The 16,998-nt window shown below is 31.0% G+C and overlaps 1 long non-coding RNA gene across 1 annotated transcript; it reads left to right on the top strand.

Moving 5' to 3' along the window:
• Positions 1-1,010: 1,010 nt before the first annotated feature.
• LOC142332865 (uncharacterized) lies at positions 1,011-8,717 on the top strand. Its single transcript, XR_012758411.1, has 2 exons — positions 1,011-6,234; positions 8,024-8,717. It is a non-coding gene; the product is annotated as an uncharacterized LOC142332865 (long non-coding RNA).
• The last annotated feature ends 8,281 nt before the right edge of the window (positions 8,718-16,998 follow it).

Here is a 16,998-nt window from a genome sequence, read left to right as displayed (position 1 = left end):
TAATAAAAGTTACATTCAGTACATCCTCCCTTTATTACATACTTTTATCTCCTGTAACTTTACCTAAATATATAGTTTTTGATGCTAATTTACATTGGTATAAATAATTTGTAGTAATTATTAAGGGCCGGTATTATTTCTAGAACATATGTGCCCTTGCGCCTTGTACACATACTGCATTTATTGCTTTTAAATTAATATCAAATGAAAGTTGTTCATATGTTCCTGAATTGTGTAGATTAAATGATGTTCATAAATAAACTAGGGTGTGGTATTATAGGTGAACATGCAAAAATTGTTAAATTGAAAAAAATAAAATAAAATGTTAAAATTTTGTTCAATTTATTGTTTAAATTGTTAATTTTATTCGACTAATATCTGAATCCAAACAACTCTTTTTTCTTAAGATTGCTTTGATTTCTGTTTAAGATTTCTTTTAACTTCCACATGGTAACGGTGTTTTTATGTACAATGTACTGGTTTTTTTTTTAAAAAACAGGATTAATGAAGCAATGACAACCATTAACGAAGAAATGTTAACTAATGTTTGGAGAGAAGTTGCGTATCGTTTGGACATTTGTCGAGCGACTAAGGCGCACATATTGAAATTTATTAATTACGTAAAAAAATGTTTGAGACGACAAATTTGAAAAATAAAAAACATAAACTGTAAGTAGTTCTGTTTTAACATGTTCAAACCCGCACCATTCTTTTATGATAACTGTATTTAAATTTTCTGATTAAGGGGAGCTCATACCATGAAATTCTTCAAAAAATCTTATTTTGATGTTTTGTAATACTTTAAAGTATGCTATTTCAAGTGATAACTAAAAAAAAAAAAAAAATATTTTGGTTCAAATTTTTTTTTTAAATTTCCGTTTGTATGGTAAAAAGGAATTTTTACACTTATTTTTGAAAAAAAGTATTTTTCTGTTTCAAATTTTCTATATAGGGAAATTTCTGTTCTTTGTTCTGTGCATAATTGCATATATTTTTGTCAAGAATATAAACAAAGTTTCTATCATATGTTGATATTGTGTTTGATTGGTAGGATTTCGTTGTTTTTAAAAAATGTCTAGGCAACGAAATATTTTTAAATAAAGAAGAAGGTGAACATTACAAGTGAAAGTGAAAGTGTTGGTATTGCAAGTGAACATGGGGATGTAAATGTTGAATCCAGTTTAGATAATTCTTGTTTATCTTCCAAATTCAGTGGATCTAGAATCGAAACTATCACCCCATTTTTTAATTTACAGAGAAGACAAAAAAGAAAATGAACAACTAAAAGAAGCTATTTTACATATAAAATACAAATAAGCCAATTATAAGACCGTTGTCTTATAATAACTTCTAAGTAAGTGATTACATGGGAAAACAAAACCCTCACGAGTGTTTAAATTCCGTTGTGTGGTAGAAGGTGCCAAAATCAATATTTGTTGGGCAAAATACAGTGATTGAAAAACTGGGGCTGATAGAAATACAGGGCCTTTTCTATTTTTCCCCAGCATTTTTTTTTTTACGTTATCTATTAGTAATTGCAGTACTTATGTGTTGTAACGGCGCCACAATGATTGAACCTAACCTATAACGATTCCACCATCGTTATAGATTATGTACTTATTATTATAGTACACAATTTACGTGTACCTCACATAAAATACAAAGATAATATGTTCTTTGCCACATTTCCGTCCCTTCGGAAGAATACCCTTTTTCTGTAAAAATCTAACTGCTTCCTTTTCACAATGCGGGAGGGGTATTCGATTTTAATTCAACAAATTTTCAAACATTTTTCTGCGTCACTATCTTTGATTTTGATATTTGTTGTATGATAACTACCCACCTTGTAGTGGCCAAATAATATTTTTTAATATTTAAAAAAACAATTTTTTTCTTGGCTAATAGATTATTTTCTAACTTGCAACAGGTAAAAACCCATATTTTGTTACTTTTTCCATAAGCTGTAGCATTCTTATTTTACATCTTACAGAGGTCAAAATGGCTGTTTGTAAACAGTAAATATGGAACTTCATCTTAGTCTGCTCAAAATTCATTTTTTTACATTACCAAATCTTGTAATGTTTACTGATGTTATGTTTATGAATTGTTTTTTCAAAATTTGAACCCAGAATAAATAATGATGGGCATAGGGAAATAGGACTATTTTTTACCATTTAACTCTTTGGTATTAGTAGTACTTAAAAAAAAAAATGGACTGTTACAGAGTCCTTTATTGAAAAAAATTGCCACCAAATCATAAGATTTTTAAAATCTCATCTTTGGGGGCCCAAAAACATGTGGGATAGGTGGCAAAAATCTGAAATGTTTACAGTAGGGTACTTTTATGTACTTTAAAACTATGTAAAATCTGTTTTGTTACTCAAAGGGGTTGACAAGTAATGAAGCCAACAAAACTGCTAAAAACACTGTTTCTTCTAACTTAAAGAATGTATCTAAAAATGCTAAGTATTTTCAGAGTATAAAAATTATAGCTAAACTCTCTAGAATGAAAAAAAATTGATAATGTTAATTTCAGAATGATAAATAGTGAATTACAGAATGATAAACATTTCAAAAACACTAACAAGTTTTCACTTTTACATTATTTTACTCCTGTTAATGGAAGTTATGAATAAATCTTGTACTTTTTGATAACAAACTAAACTAACATAACTTAGTGTTCTGCTATTTTTTTATTGATTAGAACTGAAAGTCTTCATTCATGTTTGGTGAAATGTGTCCTCTTCCAGTAAGTTGATAGATAAAGCTCTGAAGGTGTGAGAATCTTTAAAATATTTTCCAGTTGAACCCATGTTTGATTATCCCTCTGATTTCTTGAATGAAGTACCCAGGACTCTGAGGATGGAGAAAGTATATTTGATATTGCCCTTCATTTTCATGTATTCGCCTAACCGCATCATATACACAGTGACAAAGTTTTACATTTTGGCTTTGGTAAACCTATAAAGCAATCAGAAACATTAATGTCCTTGTGTACAGATACTAACAGAAAATGTTTCTGATTGAGAGGTTGCCTGGACTTTCAGAATACATTTGACTTTTTGGAACATAACTGTAAAAGGTTCTTGCTTCTGGGACTGTTGTGATAATCTGATAACGAGAACTGAGGTATTCTTCACTCTCGTAAACATCTTTATTAGAACAGAAAATAAATTTACATTTTTAATATTATCTTTGTAATAATTGTACAATTTATTTATTTATTTATTTTAATTGTTTAACAATTTTATTGTTGACAGTCCTTTGAAGGCTTGCTTTAGTGATAGTCCTTTTTACAGTTCCACCAATACAATCACATGATCCTTTTTCATGGTATGAGGCAAAAAATGTCATCCAGCTGTGATTTCAAAATCTTCTTGATTGCAGCACAAATTTATTAATTTTTTTTTGGTTTTATACTAGGCTGAGGAGCCATCAGAAAAAAATTATTTAACTTGTGGTAACAGTGTTTTACTTTATTTATAACTTACTTTCGGAAGCAGAAGATCAGTGTAGTATTGCGCTGAAAGTACTCACTAATCACATGGTAGCTTTGGCTTTGTAATTTTCGTTATTTTTTAAAATATATGAGAAATGGATGTACTGTGGCATAAGGTTTGATGCTATTTAAAATACATTCACCCTCCAACAAGTTTTCCTTTTTAATGTTGAGGAAATTAGCTTGTCTCTTTGCAAGAAAATGTTTTTTTAGATTACTTAAATTTTCAGAAAATTTACCAAAGTATTTCTCTTCAAATTGAAGATTTTGAGTAGAGTTCACAATGGTCAACAGAAACCCACTGTTTGAAGATAATGTCAGAATCAAAATCATCCCAGCTCTCTTGCAGTAATCTCTGCAGTTCATTAGTACCTGGACATTTTTCACACTGTGACAGCATCCACATTTCATTTTCTATATCACATACAGAGGTTGAAAGGAGAATTTTATAATCAAATCTCATTTTAGAGTAAAACTCATAACATGAGTTTTACATTTTGGTGGGTGACACACACACAAACAGAGTAGTACCTGACCCACCAGCCAGAATACCAAATTTAGGTCTTAAATCAGCAAATTTTGAGTTACTTACATCTCAAAGGGGTACTTAGGTATTAATGCCACCGCAGCTACAGCTTTAGGTTATGTTGACTTCGTGTACTGACAAATCAGACTTATATCAAAATAACCTAACTAAATATAACCTATGCTCGCTTTGCTCGCTAACCTCTGATAATTAACATTAAATATGTACAACATATTGTATTAACATAATATATACAACTTATTAATAATATAACTTTAATGTTATAGCACCAAAATCCAATTAATGTTAATCCACCGAAATCCGATTGACTACTTTGTTTTTCAATAAAGCTGTAGCTGCGGTGGCGTTAATATGCAAGTACCAAGGTTAGCGAGCAACGAGAGTGTGGGTTATAATTAGTTAGGTTATTTTGATATACGTATGATTTGTCAGTACACGAAGTCAACATAACCTAAAGCTGTAGCTGCGGTGGCATTAATATCTAAATACCAATTTTGAAAAACCAATTTTTAAATTATGATTTTCTTTGAAGGCTGTATACAATTCTTATAAGACAAAATTTACGGGATATCAAAGTAAACAAAAAAGTTAAAAGTAGTAGAGAAATGCCATATCTTGATTATTTTCCCTCTTCTATGCCATTTTGTTTGTTCATAAAAAATGTACATCTTAGAACTGATTAAAATATTTTAATGAAATTTGGTGCACCGTTCAAAAATTTGAATTTTAATCAAATTAAAATTCAAATGATTTTTAATCATTTAAATTTGATTTTTTAATCAAATTATGTATTAAATAAAATGTTAAGCCTTTTATTATGAACAAAATCGCATTTCATTTGTACAAATCGGTTTATAAATGACTGATGTATGGGTAAAATTGTTTAATCTATTAAATCTTGCTGTGAAATACCAAAAATATCTAAAAAAAAACCAAAATGTCTGAAGAAAAAAATAAATAAAAGTAAATAAAATTAAGTGATAATAATAAGCTTTGTGCTTTATTAAAATACTTACAAGCAAACAATAATGTGGGTTAATTTTGTTGCAAACTAATCAATTTTATTGTACCACAAGGATTTATCAAATAAATATTATCAAGTGAGACAATAAAGTAATGAGACTGATGTGAAAAAAAATGTTGCTTACCGTTTGTCATGTTTAGTGTTGTCTCCTTCAAAGTAGTTCCCCTCTGATTGCACACACTTATTCCAGCGCTTCTGGCATTGATGTAACATTTCTGGAACTCATCTTCTGTAATATCCTCCAAGACCCTCGTCACAGCTTTTTGGACATCTTGTGTTTGAAAATGGTGTCCCTTGACTGCCAATTTTGACTCTTGGAAATAGAAAAAAGTCGCATGGAGCGACTTGTTTTGAGGTTAAAAATTGCTGTACTGACAGAGCAGTATGGGATGGCGCATTATTGTCATGCAGAATCAAATTATGAGCAATGTTGGCACAGATATTTCTTCAAAGAAGTCTTTCTAAAATTTCTTTGTAGAAATATCGGTTTACTGTTTGTCCAGGAGGCACCCAATCTTTATGAACAATTCCCTTGGAATCAAAGAAGCACACAAGCATGCATTTCACTTTTGACTTTGACATGCAAGCTTTGTTTTATAGGTGCCATAATAAATTATCTAATTTTATTCACTAATTTTGTTATTAAAAAAATTAACTAACTTCCATTTACAATTTTTTTTTGTGGTAACATCCTAAGTATAATGATTATTTGAAAAATCAATCTAGCATATAACAGTAATTCAAATTATTTCAAAATTTAATAATTTTTATATGTAAAATAATTGCCTTGCATATTAAAAAGGCATGAACTGATCCTGGTTGGTTTTTGTAGTGTAATTATTTTATCTGTTACATATTTTAAAATGTGGGGTAAATAAAGTGATTGGGGTAATTAAAGTGATTGGTGTAAATAAAGTGTGAAATTAAAGTGCGATCAAGATCAAAGTGTGAAATCAACATTATCTTCCTCACTACAAAAATATACAAACTATGAATAAAGATGAAGTTTTGAAGTAATATAGTTTATATTCCACTTCTCATCAACTTTTCACTAAATGCTGCATCCTATATCTTCATTGTACCAGATTGACGGATTCATTCAGCTGCTCGATGAATTAGCCGTGTTGAATGTAAAGCTGTGTAGCCAAATGGTAAAATATTAAGGTACTGCTAATTCTTTACTACGTTATATACATATTTCACAATAATACTAGTATTTATTAAAAGACTCCATCCATTTATGTAATGTTTAGCTTCAGTTAGAGTGACCAAGTAATGGAGCTACTCACTCTGTGGCTTCAACCAGCCATTATCACCTACCTTGTACCAGGGACCAAGGTCAGGGCATTAGCTCACCGTAGCTAGTCAAGCGGTTAACTCGTCATTGCAAATCAAATGATTTCAAAGTCGAGAGTTCTAAGGTTCAAATCCTAGTAACGATTTTTATATGGATTTGAATACTAGATTGTAGATACCGGTGTTCTTTCACGGTCGGGTTTCAATTAAGAACACATTTCAGGAATAGTTGACCTGAGACTGAACAAGACTGCACTTCATTTAAATTTTCATACATATCATCCTTTGAAGTAATACCTTACCGTGGTTCCAGAGGCTAAACAGAAAAAGAGGGTCAGGACATTAGTGATATCGCAGTTATTGAGATCTGATATTAAATGTCATGTGGGACACAGAAATTTTGTGTGGCAAATTACAATATAAATGCAATAAAGGAAACATCAGTATAATAAAGAGAAAAACTTAGTAGCGTTACATGTCAAGAAATCCCAGTATCTGGTCAATGCCTAATTTGTCTCTGATGTGTGTATATATATATATATATATATATATATATATTTTATTTGAAATATCCACCATTTGAAACTACCAAATCACAGTAATTAGAGATTTTCTTTATCATAAATTATAATATCTATTGTGGAATTTTAAATATTACGAACATAAATGCAGTTGTTTGCTAGGTATGTTAGAGAAATCTCCCGTAAAACAAGCGCTCAGAAAAGGGCCCCTTCTTGAATAACAAAATGATGAAAACTAAAATACTAAGAATGGTTAGCAGTAGAATAAAATATAGAACACAAAGTGAATTTAAACTTTTCCTAATATTTACTTCGCAATGTAAACAGTAGGAAAAAACGTTTTGTTCTGTTTATTAGATCAAGTTTTGATATAAAATTTATGAATTTATTCCTGATTTATTTATCAATGTTATTGTACATAAAATCTAAAAAAGTGTTATTCGTCACCAGTTTTTATGTTTTACTTTGGATATCACTACGGCAGATTAAGTTTTGCAACCTGTTTTATTCAATATGAAACATAAGAAATCACAAAGTTTATTTAATAATATCGTAAAAACATCATATGACCTCATTTCACACAGGGAAATTTTTTGCTAGCAGTAATTCGATATGTATTGTATTTATTTTTTTCATTTTCCTGTCATTGTATAATAATTTTTCTTTTACAGGCTATAAATTAAAATAAAATTTAAATTATATTTTATGTAACTTTTTTTTGTTGATATTTTCAGGCAAAACTGAAAATGGAAAGAGAATACTTAACATTGAAATGTAAAGTTTTTTAAAAATTTAATTGAAATCAGGCTACTTAGTTGATAAATTTTGGTTACCACTGATATGTTTAATAAATTATTAAAAAAGTAAAAATCCACCTTACCAGCAAATTAAATGCCTAGATTTTTCAGTCCTTAGACAATCATCAGGACAATAAAATATTATAAAAGTCAAAAAATTAAAATGATTAAGCAGTCATGATTGTCTGGTAGTTATAAGTATTTATTACATATGTTATTTAATCTAATACAAAATTAGTAGTAAATAGTAAATCTTTTTTTTTTTTCAAAAAAAAAATGAAAATCTTTTATAAAAACTTATGGAACATTTAGCTTTCATTTAATGTGGTTTATTTTCAGAAGGTTTTGTCAACAGAGAGGAACCAGCCCCTGAAGCCATGAAGAGAACCAGTGAAATTACAGAGAAATGACCCACCCAAGCCACACCAGGACGAAGAGGATCCAATTTATCAGAGCTACTCCACGCACTACACAGGAACAGACATTTGAGTCACTTCAATGAATGAATGAGTGTTTGTTGGTGCGTGTAAGTGTGAGTGAGAGGAGGTGTGTGTATGTGTTACTGGATGTGTTTTTGTGTGCATGGGCATGTGCATGTGAGGAACACAACCTTCCCAAACGACAACAGGGCACCTGTCCTGTAGGTCGGTCAAGTTTGCAATTTCCTCAGTTCCTGAGACGTCTTGTGTGTGCTTTTACCATATGCTTTGTCCGTTTCTGAAGTCTCTCTGTATGTGCCGTGTGTGTTGGTCACATTCAGCATAACATGGACGATGTAAATTAAGAGCGAATTATTGCATTTACCTACTAAGAAAGAAAGCGATTAAGAAGAAATGCGAGGAATATCGTTCAAGACCGTTATATGAAGTCACCTTATTTATGTTAATACATGACCGATGAACCTCGAATCAAAACGATTTTTGAAGATCCAGTTTCAAATATAAACAGACACAGAATTAATTAATGGATTAAAAATAGTTTTTTTCTGTAACATAGATGTTTCTTTTATTAAATATTTGTAACTAACCTCCAGGATTTTTGTTCTTTATTTTTTCAAAACATCTGATCTTTAATTATACTTAAAATTGCAATTAACCGCTATAATTTGTGCCTCGTGAATTGAGTTTAGAGTTTTCAAGGTTTCTCTTAATGAATGCGTTTATTAGCGAACGTGTATCGTAACCTTTGCTGGTGAAAACATAATACTAATTTATTAAATAGATTTGTAAAATAACATATATTTTAAATGAATTTTGAAATTCATATTTTAACATTCTTTGTTAAATAATCATTAATAATTAATTTTTTTTTTTTGTCTTCAGTCATTTGACTGGTTTGATGCAGCTCTCCAAGATTCCCTATCTAGTGCTAGTCGTTTCATTTCAGTATACCCTCTACATCCTACATCCCTAACAATTTGTTTTACATATTCCAAACGTGGCCTGCCTACACAATTTTTCCCTTCTACCTGTCCTTCCAAAATTAAAGCGACTATTCCAGGATGCCTTAGTATGTGGCCTATAAGTCTGTCTCTTCTTTTAACTATATTTTTCCAAATGCTTCTTTCTTCATCTATTTGCCGCAATACCTCCTCATTTGTCACTTTATCCACCCATCTGATTTTTAACATTCTCCTATAGCACCACATTTCAAAAGCTTCTAACCTTTTCTTCTCAGATACTCCGATTGTCCAAGTTTCACTTCCATATAAAGCGACACTCCAAACATACACTTTCAAAAATCTTTTCCTGACATTTAAATTAATTTTTGATGTAAACAACTTATATTTCTTACTGAAGGCTCGTTTAGCTTGTGCTATTCGGCATTTTATATCGCTCCTGCTTCGTCCATCTTTAGTAATTCTACTTCCCAAATAACAAAATTCTTCTACCTCCATAATCTTTTCTCCTCCTATTTTCACATAATAGTTTAATGAAATATTTTTTAGTTTAAGTGAATTCAACAAATGTATAACGTGGAATATTATTCCTTATTTTCTTTTTGACTCCTTCCAATTCCCCTTTTAGCCATTTTCGGTAAGCAAAATTCGTGTTGGGATCCCACATCTGATGGCAGGTGCTTTACACAACTGTAGGCAGCTTTACTGAAGCACGTAACTGAAGCGATTAAACTTTTCACTGCTGAAAAGTTTAAGAAACTTTCGATTTTCAGAAAACATCGGTTGCATTTTGACAAATTTGTTTTACGCGAAACAAAAAATCGAAGATTTTTCTCAGGTATTTGTCATATCCAGAATTTCAGTTTAACCGTTACAAAAACATTGATTTAGGTCACAGCAACCGAAAACCATTTTAATTTCTCTTATCTGCTAGGTATATTGGTTATTCTACAGAACGGTTAAACTATTTTACGGTGATTTTTTATTGTAGATCTTGGAATATAACAAACATGATCTCTGCATCTAATTAAGTCCAGCAGCCATAGTAATAAAGGAAAATATTCAATAACCTGCGTTTGTTATTAGTAAGTCTGTTGATCATTTAACCGACTGATCGTTTGACTATTGTCATATATTTTTTTCTTAAATAGGTTAAGTTAAAAGGTTAGATTAAAATAGAAATTAATTCCTTTTAATCGCTATGAATTTATACCGGTTCTGTTCGAGGTCTATATTATAATGCGTATGCCAAGATACTTACTATTAATACTTACTATTAACTTAGGTTCTACAGTTCCCTATGTTCACGCTCAAGATGTTCATTTACATTTACTTGTGATACGCTTATAGTTTAAGTACGCTCAGGAATGCATGTATAAACAGAATGTAGGAGATATGCTTTATCTGGATGAGTACTTAAGCACCGCATAGAGCTTTTTATTTAATTAAAGTATTGTAAAACAAAGTCCCCGGAAATAATTAATAGCCTTTCCATTAAATTACACAAAAATTAAGGTCAGCAATAAATCTTCTGGTTTTCACACCGAGGTATGTCCAAAATGAAATTAAACTTTTTCAAAATTATTAATTTTATTACTCGTTTAATCAGACTTATCCTCCCTTAAAGTAAATAACTACTCTTACTATTTTTTTCTAAGTTGCAATGCATTCTGGTAATCGTTTGATGAACAACATGCAGAGCTCGCAAAAAAATGTTCTTTAATCTCTTCTATCTAGAATTAATTACTTTCAGGATGGCATTTATTTTTGGAGATAGCAAGTCCTAAATTAAATGAACAAAGGGACTTAGGGGCAACAATTATGTTGTTCATTACCAAACGTTCCTGAATAAGGGTCATTAAAAGCAAGAGAGGATTGTCATAATGCAGCCCCTCATACATCTTTCCTTCGATAACTGCAACGCTTCCAAGTAAAACTGTTTTTCTAAAGCTGTTACAAACGCATGCGATGTACTCGCAATCATTGAAACAATTTCACTCGACGGTTGATTACATTTGAATGAATTTTTTAAGAGCGAGGCGTATCACTCTTATCATGTACGGTTCATACTATCTTCTCCATAAGTCTGTTGCAACATAAATAATTTTGCCTACTTCAAGTTGCTCTTCAAAAATATTCATATAAGAAAAAATCTAACCTCATTCGCATGTTTGTGGAATGGAAATGAAACAGAATTACATGAAAAACAAAATATTATTTCTAAAGAATCCTACTGGATTTATTTTATGTTTGTAACAACACACCCACCACCATTAGTAGAATAATGAGTATCGATACACAGTGACATAATAATAAACGTTTGTTTTCTTTTCAGACGACAATGTAGTGTAATAATCAATGATGATCCGATGGACATCAACTTAAAACCCACAAAATATTTTGGAAAATAACAGATTTAAAGATAAAGGGATAATGGAATGAATGAGAAAGGGATTTGACAACAGACAATACTAAAAAAAATTATGTAAAAATGCTCTTCAGTCTGTAGTTCAAGGATGCCCACTCTATTCACAATTTGTCGGCATAATGAATTATGTTTATTAAGGATGACGGCAAAAACCAGTTGGAATTATTTATAATTCCTACTAATATTACAGAACCACCCTAAAACATTAGATCCCTATGGAAAACCTCCCCTCACCTGTTCCCAGAAACGTGTAATTTTAAAAGTATCAGATTGAAATATGAATTTTTTTTATAGATGAAAGAAGCAATAAACGATTGAACATTGCTACCACCATGAGTCACCGTTTTTCAAAAACTAATTGTAATTTGTATACTTAACATGTAAAATTACAATTGTCTGTTCTTTTGTGTATGTTTAAATGCAGAAATTCAAATTTTATAATCGCATTCATTGTACAACTCTGGGCGTGGAAAAATCTTACTGTACATTAATATTTAGTATCGTCGCATAAAATAATGTTATTAATGTGTTGCCCTATCCTCCTGAATCGTTCTGTATATTATATCCTTTAGTACAATGATTTGAAGTCGTAAAAATTGTGATGAAATGTTTTTGATGAAAAGTTTTTCTTTTTAACTCAAAACAAAAAATTTTTATAGCAAATATTTCATCGCAGGTTCATTATAGCAAAGTAATTTAATACTAATTTTTAACTACGAATAAAAATCGTGTTATAAATTACAATCGACAAAATAATACATATTCATCATTACACGTTATTCTTATGAACCTAAAAAGAAAAACTTACGATATTTTGTCATTTTCTTAAATTACATTATTATAATTTACAACTTGAAATCATCGCACTAAAGTATACTTTAAAAACATGAAAAGAAAGCGGCAGCAATTCTTTGATGTTTTACTGAAACATTTATCGGTAATAAAATTTCAGAAGATAATAGTTCGTAATTAAAAATATATCTTTTCTGTAAGTACTTTATTCATGAGCATTTTTCTAGCATCACGCCTCTGAGAGAAGCACATCAGCAGAGATCTAACAGACTGATACTTCTGTATAATTTAGCAAAGTTAAAATATCGGTAAAGAGAAACGTGAACTTTAATAAAGGCTCCTTGAATCGTACATTTAAATTCTTTTAGAAAAATAACACTTTAAAATCTAAAAATATCTATCTACCAGAAGGAACTGTCGACCGCTTCTTTACATCGCTTGATTGAGGTCATCTTTTTAATGTTGCCTTATATGTTAACCGATTGTAATTTTGATAAAGCGACTGAACTAACAAATAAAGAAAGGAATAGATTTGGCAGAAGCATTTGATTTATTGTTTGTTATTATATTCCAAAGTCATTTGAAAGGGAAACTTGTATGCGGGCATTTCATCTTACAAGTCTCCAGCACACTACCAAAATGTAAGGAGAGTGATTTTAATTAAAAAAAAGTATTTTTAAACAATTTTTTTATTTCTGCTTTTTTTTGTAAATTCTTTGGTCTCTCTTCCTTCTCGATCATTTCTATTTCTCAAACCGGTACTTTACCGATGAACTCTTAATTAATCTTGATATTCTAGTATTTTTATGTTCCGCTGGAAGTTAAGTTATTCGGTGTTTCTGATCAAAGTAGACAACAAAACTGTTAAACTCAACATAATATTTCGGTTTATAAGAAACAGCCTTATTAATCTTTCGTGACCATTTTAAATTAATTATTAAACCGGTTAAGAAATCTCTTCACCAATTTAAAGCGCATCGTTATTATAATGAATTTTTAAATTAGCGCTTAAAGAATTTGGCAAAAACGCTTATTCTTTATACGCGGTACATAAGGATGTACTCAATTAATTTGGCATTGTCTTCCAAACTGTAATATTTTTTTGGAGGTACAGTGAAGGTTTGTTATCTGTGCTCAGAAGCAACGATTCCACAATATATAAACTAATACAGGGTCCGGCATATAAACCTGAAGATTTTTGAGGGATAATAATTAAACTGTTTCGTACTATTAAAACATATATCAAATTAAAGATCAATTTTTACAATTTATAGTAAATTGCTTACATATATTTTTTTTATTTGAATATTACGTCGTCCAAAGTTTTCCATTACTCCTCACACACTCGCTTAACCTCATTCTAAAATTTGGCAATTTCTCGTCGAATAGCCTCCTTTAGTTCAGCGATTGATTGCGGTCGACTACTGAAGACTTTACGTTTGAGTTACCCCCGCAGAAAAAAAAATAATAAACAGCCGGATCAGGTGAACGCGCCGGCCGATGAATGTCGTCAAACCGGGAAATCAAACGTCCAGGAAAGGTTCTCGCAGAACATCCGTTGCGATTTTCGCCGTACGGGCGGTGGCAGCGTACTGTTGACACCAAATTTCACGTCCTTGAAAGTCATTCGGTTTCGGTCGCAGAAATTCCTTCGACGTGTTTACGTATCGATGAGATGTTACTGTTACTCTGCGATTTAACGCCTCAAAAAAATACGGGCCGATTATGCCGAACTTTGAAACCGCACACCACAGTGTAACATATAGACTGTGAAGTGGTTTCTCAAGAATTTTCCGTGGATTATGCGAAGCCCGATAACGATAATTTTGTTTATTCAGAAATTCTGACCGATGAAAATGCGCCTCGTCACTTATAAGAATAACGGCATCCTGGTGGACATTTTCGAGGATGACCTCGCAAGCCGCTTTGCGAGACGCCCGATCATTTGCGTTAAGTTACTGCACTAACGTATTTGATCAGAAACGGCTAGCGCAGCAGAACGTCGTGGAAACCGCGTAACAGCTAACCTTAGCGTTAATGTTTTCAGGCGTTCTCACAGTCCGTTTTCGTCCTGTCGGTTTCATTTTTTAATTCTTCACCCGCAACAATATCGTATTCCTACTAGGAACAGACGCGTGTCAATTTAAATTGAAATGCGAAATAAACGCTATTACAACAGTCATCATTTTTAAAATAGCTTGTATAGCTATTTAGCTTTAAAATAGCAGTCAAAATTTTTAAAACGCTTGTTGTTCACCCGACCACGACATACTGGCTACTGAAATAGCACGAATAGACCTGTCGATGTACAACACTCATTGACAGTGGTGCCAATATAACAATTACTACAAAATCTCAGATTTATATGCCGGACTCTGTTTATTTAATTTTTTTTAGTTATGTTGAAAGATTTTTATAAAAATGAAATAAATTAACAGTATTGAGAACAATTTTTTCCATTCTTATAACAGATAGCAGCACCTGTTTATTAAGCAATAAGAAAGACTATTATAATTACACAACGTTGTTTTTTAATAGTGTAATGTTTGTTGAAGCATATATGCATACTCAGAATTCATGTTTATTTTAAACATTACATCTGTTATAATATGTGAATAACGTTGTGGTTCGTATAGTGTTAATTTAAATTGTTCGACTTTTCAAAATTTGTTTGCAGTTTTATTCTTTATTTATAATATTAATAAACTTCAAATTGTCGTATCGTTTTTTAAGTTTATCAATTTTTTCTCGGTTAAATTTTCATAAATTAATTTCTGAAAAGAATAAAAAAAAGTGTTCAGTAAAAAACTCAGGTTACATCGATTAATATTTTTTTAAAAATAGTTATTAATTTTAAATAAAACAGACTTTAAATTAACAGCTTAAACAAGCTAATTATTGGCTAATTCCATAGAAGAGTTTGATACTTGATACACCTTAAAAATATTAGGGAATTATACAGGCTGATTCAGGAGGATAGGCCAATACTTTGATAACTCATTATACAGGCTAAAAATAAGAAAAAAGTACATATAAACATAGGTCCGAAAACGTTTCGTTACAGTTATACAGGATGAAAGATTTCGCCCGAGTTTCAGTTCCTCCGGGTAAATTAAGGCTTTCTGAAATTCTTGGAAGTCAATTAAGGGTAAAATTCAATTGTTTCTTATTGTTTTTGAGCTGGGAAATCGAAAAAATAGGTCCCAGAACTGTATCTCTCTTAGTTTTTAAGATATCCCGTGTAAAACGCCAAAAATAGGGTCAAAAAACACATTTTTACGTTTGACGTACAATAACGTTGTTAAATTGGCGATAAATTGTACATTATTAAAAATAAATTGTAGAGAATTTAATTATAAGAAGATTGATGTAAATAATGACAACAGAAAACAAATGAAGTTTTAAACATGTGGACTCTTATTAACAACGAAAACATAGAAGAAAATGTTACAAAAAAAGAAAACAGATGTGTCTAGTAGGTACAATAATTTTAGACCTAAGGAAAACAAGTCTCAACACTAATTTTTTTCATCACAATTTGTTTAAATACTACTACTCATTGTTGTCAGTTAATTGCGGTAATGTGTTAAATAACCTTTCGCTGATCAATCGTGTTTGCAGCATTACGTAGAATTCTTATCGTAAAAATTTCAGAAAACTGTTACTCCAGCCTGGTGACTACGCCAGCCGGCTGCAGTTTTGTCAATGGGTTAATAGGAATCGACATTTAATTCCGTTTATACTATTTTCCGTTTAAATTGTTAGGGAAGTAGGATGTAGAGGGTATACTGAAATGAAACGAGTAGCACTAGATAGGGAATCTTGGAGAGCTGCATCAAACCTGTCAAATGACTAAAGACTATTTTCGGATGAAGCTACTTTTACTCACACGGAATGCGCATCGGTGGTCTGATGAAACCCCACATGCTACAGTGAAAAAAATTTCCAGCAAAGATTTTCATTGAATGTTGGATGCAGTATCATAGACGACCAATTAATCGGTCCTTTCATACTACAACATCGTGTCACAGGGAGAAATTATGTTGAATTTTTACCTAATGAATTTATTATATTGCTGGAAAATACCCCATTAGCAAAACGAATTGAAATGTATTACCAACTTGATGGAGCTCCTACACATTTCACATTTCTTTTTTTGTAAAATTTTCTTCTAAGTTTTCGTCGCTTTTGTTGTTAACAAAAGTCGACTGTTTAAAATTTTTTTTTTTTGTTCACATTTACATCAATCTTCTTATAATTAAATTCTCTACAATTTATGTTTAAAAAATGTATGATTTATTGCCAATTTAACAACGTAAGAAATGTGTTTTTTTACCCTATTTTTGGCGTTTTACATGGGATATCTTAGAAACTAAGAGATACAGTTCTGGGACCTGGTTTTTGAGCTGGGAAATCGAAAAATAAGAAACAATTGAATTTGACCCTTGATATTTGACCTTCCCAGAATTTTAGAAAGCCTTAATTTATTCGGAGGAACTGAAACTCGGGCGAAATTTGTTATCCTGTATAACTCTGTAACGAAGCGTTTTCGGACCTATGTTTATATGAACTTTTTTCTTATTTTTTGCCTCTAGAATGAGTTGTCAAAGTATTGCCCCATCCTCCTGAATCACTCTGTGTATGTTGTTTTTATATTGCTTCTCGTATATTATTTTTTTTAAATACATATCATTC

The sequence above is a fragment of the Lycorma delicatula genome, chromosome 12 (assembly GCF_047948215.1).
Source record: "Lycorma delicatula isolate Av1 chromosome 12, ASM4794821v1, whole genome shotgun sequence".
Classification (NCBI taxonomy): Eukaryota; Metazoa; Arthropoda; class Insecta; order Hemiptera; family Fulgoridae; genus Lycorma; species Lycorma delicatula.
This window is presented reverse-complemented; position numbering and strand designations above follow the sequence as displayed.